This window comes from Argiope bruennichi, chromosome 3, assembly GCF_947563725.1.
Source record: "Argiope bruennichi chromosome 3, qqArgBrue1.1, whole genome shotgun sequence".
In the NCBI taxonomy this organism is placed as follows: domain Eukaryota; kingdom Metazoa; phylum Arthropoda; class Arachnida; order Araneae; family Araneidae; genus Argiope; species Argiope bruennichi.
The window spans coordinates 58,252,776-58,260,327 of record NC_079153.1 but is presented as its reverse complement, the minus strand read 5'-3'; positions in this window follow the sequence as shown (position 1 = coordinate 58,260,327).

The window sequence follows — 7,552 nt, the reverse complement described above, 5'->3', positions numbered from 1 at the left end:
TGTGTGTGTGTGAAAGAGAGTGAGGGGGAGGAAGGGAGGGAGTAAAATTGACTGTGATTTTTCTCCTTTACAAAACACCCTATACAAATTTCACCAAATTTGGACAAAAATTACAGATTTGTATGAGAAACATGCACAGAAGAATATTCTCTCTATGTATAAACATCGTCTCATATCCACACACCTGTAATCATTATGACTACTGAATAGATGAATTGACATTAAAAAATAGGCTTTTAATAATAAACACAAAAAATATAGGTTTATTTATTAAATTCTTAAGGAATTACTAATTGAAAAAACTACACAAATATAGAAACGAATACTAAGATCGCAAAAAAAGCAAGAGTATTTACGATTTTACACTGTAAGTCGAAGAATGAAAGTAGCTATTGCTTTCAACATAAAAGTATAGCAAAATCATAATGAAAAGGAAATAAAAACAGTCGAAATTCTAAATCATAATTGGTAGAAAAAAATATTTAGATTAAGAAAGAAAGAATGACAATAAAAATTCTTCAATAATATACATGTATATTTTTATTTTATGGACTTAAAATAAAAATACTTAACAGCATCTTAAAAAATTTTCATTTAGAAAGAGGGCAAATGGAAAATATTTAATTCTGACTTTTACAGTTCATGTGGATAAAAGAATCACTGATTCATGTCTGGTCTGCTAAGCGTGTTTTATTGCAAAAATCAGATTTTCTTTTGAAGAGAATTAAGAATTAAATTTATTGAAATTAAGAGCAAAGATTATTAAAAAAGTGCTATGTTTTGAAAATTAAAATAAATTATTTTGTGGATTCTTTACCTGTATCTTCTCGTCATTGATTATCGGATAAAGACTTGATAATACTTAATTGAATAGATAATGGAATAGATAAAAAAATAACGGAATATAGTTTTCAAATAAAATATTACCTAACGCAACGCACTCTCTTCTGAAATAAAACTCACAACTTATTCGCGCTCAAGATTTAATCATATTTCATGATTTTAAGCATAACTAATTATTTGTTTTCAGTACAACAATGCTCGTCAAGTATATCTTTAATTAGTCTATGAGTCTTATTATATAAAACAGGAAAGAACAATCTTAATATATTTTTGTTCAGCAATATGTGATTTGCGAAACCTTCTGAATCGACTGTGAAGTAACATTTTTTTGTAGTAAATGACTTCTTAAAATATAAGAAAAGTGACAAAATTATAACTTACAATAAATAATTAATAAAATTTAGAAAGAATAAGTTAAAAAACTTAAAATGAAATTGAAATTCAATAAAATTAAAATTCAAGGTCAAAAAATTATTTTATTGTGAGCAGTGAAAATTATATAAAACAATAACATTCGAAATGGTATCAGATACAACTATGAATCATATTGGATTGTAAGTGGAGGTTATCAAATGAAACACTAAGTAATAATTAGCAAAAAAAAAAAAAATAGCTTTAAACTTTTAAAAACCTTTAAGAGGTCTCCTATTCGAATTTTTCCGAAAATCAAAAGACTAAAGTTTTTTGAAAAAATTAAAACCTCTTTCTTAATGAATACTTGTGACTCAAGAAATAACTACATGCCGAATCTGGAAATTCTGTTTCTTGCCGTATATTCTGTGGAATATTTTTAAGAGGACAATTTTGAAATTGCGTGATTTAGAGGGCTCCGATTTCGAAACTCAATTTCACTGAATAACCATCGCAAAGGAGGTTTGGTGTATACTAAATCCGTCGGAAATGCTAGTTGAGGTATAGTCCTCGTCGCCTAACCACTACTCAAAATTATGAAATACTTCATAAAATATAATTCTTTTAGCTTCTAAACTGCCCTAAATATAAGTGAATATAAAAGAAAGCAGCATGCATATTACGTTAAGCAATTTACAGTTAACACCCTAACCTGTAACCACTATAACGTTAAAAATTAATTACAAGATTCTAAAATATTTATAGATAGAGGATCCCTGAGATATTTTTTTTTGGTATTATTTCCAGTCAAATTTCTTATGCATATTTAATAATTCTCCCAAGGAAATATTCGTCAGTATCAAATTGTGACAGATATCATAGTCATGTTATTTTAAAAGCCTTTTGTCCCTTCAATTCATTTAATTTATGAACCATCTGTAATAGAATCAAATCCAAAGACACTGTGGTACTATTAAAAACTTGACTTCAGGATAATTTATCTTCAAATTTTTACGATAATGTATCTTTACTTTTCCATTTCTCATGCAAATGTACTGATATGAAATTATCTGATTGATAATATCTAATGTTAAAAAAAAAATTGCAAAAAGTTATTCTTAAAAATTGCCAAAATTCAAAAACAATTAAATTTATCCATTTCAAAAGAGAATTTTTTGAATTTGAATAACATAAAAATCAGTATGTGCTTTCGACAATTATCCTAGAAAAACACCAAGTATCTCTTACTTTTTAATTCTAGTTGAAATTCTAGTTATATCTTCGAAAAGTTTGCTCCAAGTACCACATTTCCATCCAACAAAGTATATCTGTGCCATGTTTGGTAGTTTCAAGTCAAACGGTTTGTGCTGTAAAGAGCACTGACACATACACATTCTCCTTTAATTTTAATAGAGATAATAAATAAGAAATTAAAAAGTAAAAAAAAAGAATTAAAATAAAAAAATTCTTATTTTCAGTACACTGATAAAATTCTGGTTGTAAAAAGTGTTTTTCTTTATTTTTTGCGTTATGTTGTAAGTCCTATCGAAATCTGAGTTTAAAAAAAATGAATCTTTTTCAAGTATAATAGAATCAGGTTAGCAAGCATTATTCAACAGCGCTTAGACACTGAAAAATTTTCAATGCATATATTCTTTCCCGTATAATTTTGCATGACCTATGTCAGGTGATTATATTTCCGGAAAGAAAAGAGCATTGTCTTTGTTTACGTCCCATTTCGATAGTGGTTACTTAATATCTGGTGTATCTTGCTGGCGATTGTTACAACCGGGTATTGTGCATTTCAACAATGCCGAAGCATCAAAAATTCATAACATTTGACTACTTTCCTTTTATTGCTGCTTTCACTAATACTGGAAAGTTCATTGCAGTAGAGAAAATTTTATTATGCATGCAAGTAATAAATATGATATGGTTTCTTATAATTAGATTAGAATATTGGAAATAACTTTTTGTGGAAATTTTCTGTATCTTATCATTTGTAAATTAAAATTGGATAATCATCTTTTTATTACAGATCTCTTAAACCACACGAAAAAAATAATGTCAAAATAACCGAAATAAAAGTTTACAGTTAGAAAGAAATGTTGAAATATATAAAGAGAATAGAATTATCTCTCGGAGGTTCTTCTCTTATTCTGGAAACAAGGTATTACGTCGAGAATATAAATTGCGTTTAGTTTCCTTAATTATCTTATGCATACTTAACATTCCTAATGCCGTCAACAAAGTAATTTTAAGCATCAAATTGTGATATAGCGATTGTGATATTGTGATTAAAGCGATATTGTCTTATTAGCTTACACTTATTCAGTTGAATGTAAACATTAATGGAGTCGAGTTTAGAGTCATCATAATGTCATTGAAATTTATCTGCACAGATAATCTCTTTCAATTGTGCATTGTATATTTCCTAATTTTTCTGCCATTTCTAAGCAATAAAACCACTACTGTACAATGAATTTCAATTTTTTCCCTATGAATTTGTGCCTTTGTTTTTTAACTTGACAATGCATTATTTAATGCATACACAAGTCAGCATTCGTCAGTCTATTTCTTAACACGCTTAAGATCCGCTTGGTATGAAAAATATAACCAAATTATAAGCTTGAATTACAATATTCAGTTTTCGATTTATTTGATTTAAAAAGTGCTCTTGTCGTTTCTTTTATCTATTTAAAACTATTTGTACTGAATGAAAGAAAGTGAATAAAATCGGCCTGTCTAGCATGCGTCAGATTTGACTCAACTACCATCAATAGGAAGACTGAGTTAGTATTATTAATAAATATTAAGTCGTAATAAATTTTAATTAAATATTAAGCCGTGAATAAATATTAATTTCTTACTTCTTATTCTTATAATTTTTTATACCGTGTGAATAATTTCAGCAAAAAATTACTTGAGCTCAGACTATAGATTCTAGAATGTGGATGCATAAAATCGATATAAAATGCCTGATAAAAGGCCCATATTTTGTTTAAATCTTATCCTTAAGTAAATTATTTTATTGCGGTTAAGAACTGCACTTCATATAAAAGCAGATTTTTTTTTTATTTCTCTTTTACGCATTACGTATTGTTTAAATGTTTTGATTAAAAGCATAGTCAACATGCTGACCAAAGATAAAGAGATTAAAAAAAAGAGAATGTGGGAATACATTCAAAGATTATATATCCTTAAATGGGAATTATTTCACCGGCATGATTTTCACGAGATACTATGGTTTTACGTTGTCCACTAAAATTGCAGAAATTAGACTCTGAGAAGCGAGGGAAAGCCAAAAACCTGGCCAATAAGTTAAAATGAAGTTGGAATTCAAGTAGTTACAAAATAATTATTTTTAAATAAACCGATAAATTAAAGATATTTATATAAATCTTGAATAACTATTCTTAAAAAATTAAGCATAATATTTAAATTCATATCATCAGATAAATGCAACTGCTTAGTTAGATAATAAGAACACAAAATTACAGAAAATCGATTTTGAACAAGTATTTTTAGAAATTTCTATTTAAAGAAAAATTTTAGAAGTGAAGCAATTTTATTATCAACATTGGTATTTAATCGTAATCGTTTTATCTCTTTGTCTTCGTAATCATTTTATCAAAAAAACGATTTAAACCAAATTCTTTTTAGAAGCTGATATGTTTTTATTTTTTTCCAATTAAAGAAAAAATTTAGAAAGTGAGCAATTTTATCATCCACATCGATATTAAAATGTTATCATTTTATCTTTATTTCGCTTAAAAGAATTTGCTGAATCACGTACTACAAGAATTCTCAAAGTCATTTATTATCCATTTTTGCACCTAATTGTGTTGGGATATCTAATCTACAAATGATCAAATAATTAAAATAATTACATATGAAATGATCAGCATTAATAACAGATAATAAACTTTCCTTAATTAACAGGCTACTCGCATAAAAACCTTGAATAAGGTTTCTAATTTTATTTAATTGAACACTTTTAGTATCGTTTTTTAAAAAATGAAATAGAATTTTTACAGGTACAGAATTCAATAACAATTCAAAATCGAAACAATACATACAATTCAATGTACATTTTTAAATTTGGCAAAATACCCACTTTTGCTCAACATGCAACAATTATATGTAACATCTTACGTTAACAGTATTCAGTATGTTTACCAAAAAAAACTCTATACAAGCTAAAAGACAAGGTATTCTTTGAGGCAAGGTTTCTATTTTATCTAAGTTACCATTTTCAAATTCTTTTCAATTGTTAGACAAAAAACAACGAGAATAGTCTTCCCAAAACATTCTCGCATACCCACCAATTAATTCCCCCCCCCCCTCTCATCCGCATAAAATTATGAAGTTTGGATAAAGTTACGAAGCCTTAAATGTCGCTCACTAACACCATGCAAAATAATTACAAATTACAGATGTGGTGATCATAACAAAATATAGATTTTTGGCATGAATCAAGCATTTTAATCTATTTTTGGAATACGTACCGCATTTTGCAGACCGATTCACACCACAATTTGAGATGGAACTACAACTGTAGTCACAAGACAATGTAGCGATTTTCATTGATTTAAGTCATTGTGTTTATACGCATGATAAAATACGGATCAACAAATAGTAACCGCTGGAAAAATTTCGCTCAAAATTTCATACGAATTTCCATTTCAAATGATACATTTGTGTGCCAATTTTTATTTGCATAGCTTTTTGTGTTTTCTAATTATTGAGTCCATTTGTATTCAAACAAATGGACGATCAAAACCTGATAGACAGACCTCCTCTTAACAGAGTTTTTGTAACATTTGATAGAAATCTACAAATTTGTTGAGAAAATTGTAAATGAAATTTTATTTGTCTACCTCAAAGCATTTTTTAATTATCTTTGTCACAGACTGACAGTTAGACAGCCATAATGCCAAAAACGCTTTTGCTTTTGAATATGCTTTTTTGAACTCGGGAAAGTTCGAAACGAAGAATTTCATCAAAATCTCGAATTTTAATATTTTGATAATTACAATACCTTCTCTATACTACGCATACGATAAATTAAAAATAAAATATTACATACTGAAACAACAATAGGTAACGTATTGTATTGCTATCAAACAATTAAATATTTATTGCAAAATAAATAATATTAAAGCACACATATTATAAAAATAATATACAAATCTAGGCTTGTTACTGAAAAGCTTTTAACAAGTCGGCAACAACTGAAAGTTTATCTCTGCCTTTTAAAAACATTTGAAGAAATTAATTATCGTTTGCAAATATTCTTCTTTCAATTAAAAACAAAGAATAATGTTTTGTGCTAGAAAGTGCGAACTTATCGTCTGATTTCCATTCAAATACTGGTGGGAAATAAAACATACTAACTATGTTAATAGTCACATTAACTATCGTATCAAATAGTCTTATATTGTCACGTAGGTTCTTTAGGGTGGAACTCAATGACACACACGCACACGCGCGCACGCACATACACACAAGAAGTAGAGCTAAACCAATTTAACTGAACTGAGAACACAGTGAATGACAGATCTTCTGCTTTTATACTGATAGGAAAAGTTCCAGAATACTTTTCTGGAGACAGTAAGAAAAGTTCAGAACACTTGTCTGTTAAACTAAAGAAATGTCCAGTATCTTCTGGAACATGAAATAAAGGAAAACATAAAATCAGGGAATTAAATATTTACACAGACTGTGAATCGCATTTTCTCTAGCGGAATTCGAACTTACGATCGCGTGATTAAGAGACCAATGTTATGACCATTCAGCCATGGAGAGTCGACTACCTGTTTTCAATGCGGCAATATTAATTGGAGTAAAAGGAAATTTTATTAAAACATTATTCTTTGGGAAAAAAACGGGATATATATACGTTTATTTGTGAATGAATTATATATCGTTGGTGAATATAGTCAATAGAAGAACATGGTATCTTTGCAGATTTTTTTCGATTAATTGCTGGTAGTCTGTTAATAAATGTATCTACACTTGTGTTGAAGCCATATTGATTGTTTTGTATTATTACAATATTTTTAATAAAATACACTCTCAGTAATGCTGCAGACATCAAACTAAAGGAACATTAAATTAAAAATATATATATATAATGATATTTTAAACTTAATTAATTTCCTAATTCTTAGCTTAATTCAGTCCATATTACCTTCATTCTAAATTGTTCTCTTATTTACTGATCCAATTCCACCTTTTTTATTAATTAATTCAACATGAGTTCTAAAATTGCTGATATCGACAAGTTCCCACCCTCAAAGAATAAAAAACTGTCAGCCAAGCGAATTCTTTTTAAAATATCCCTATAATTCCCTTA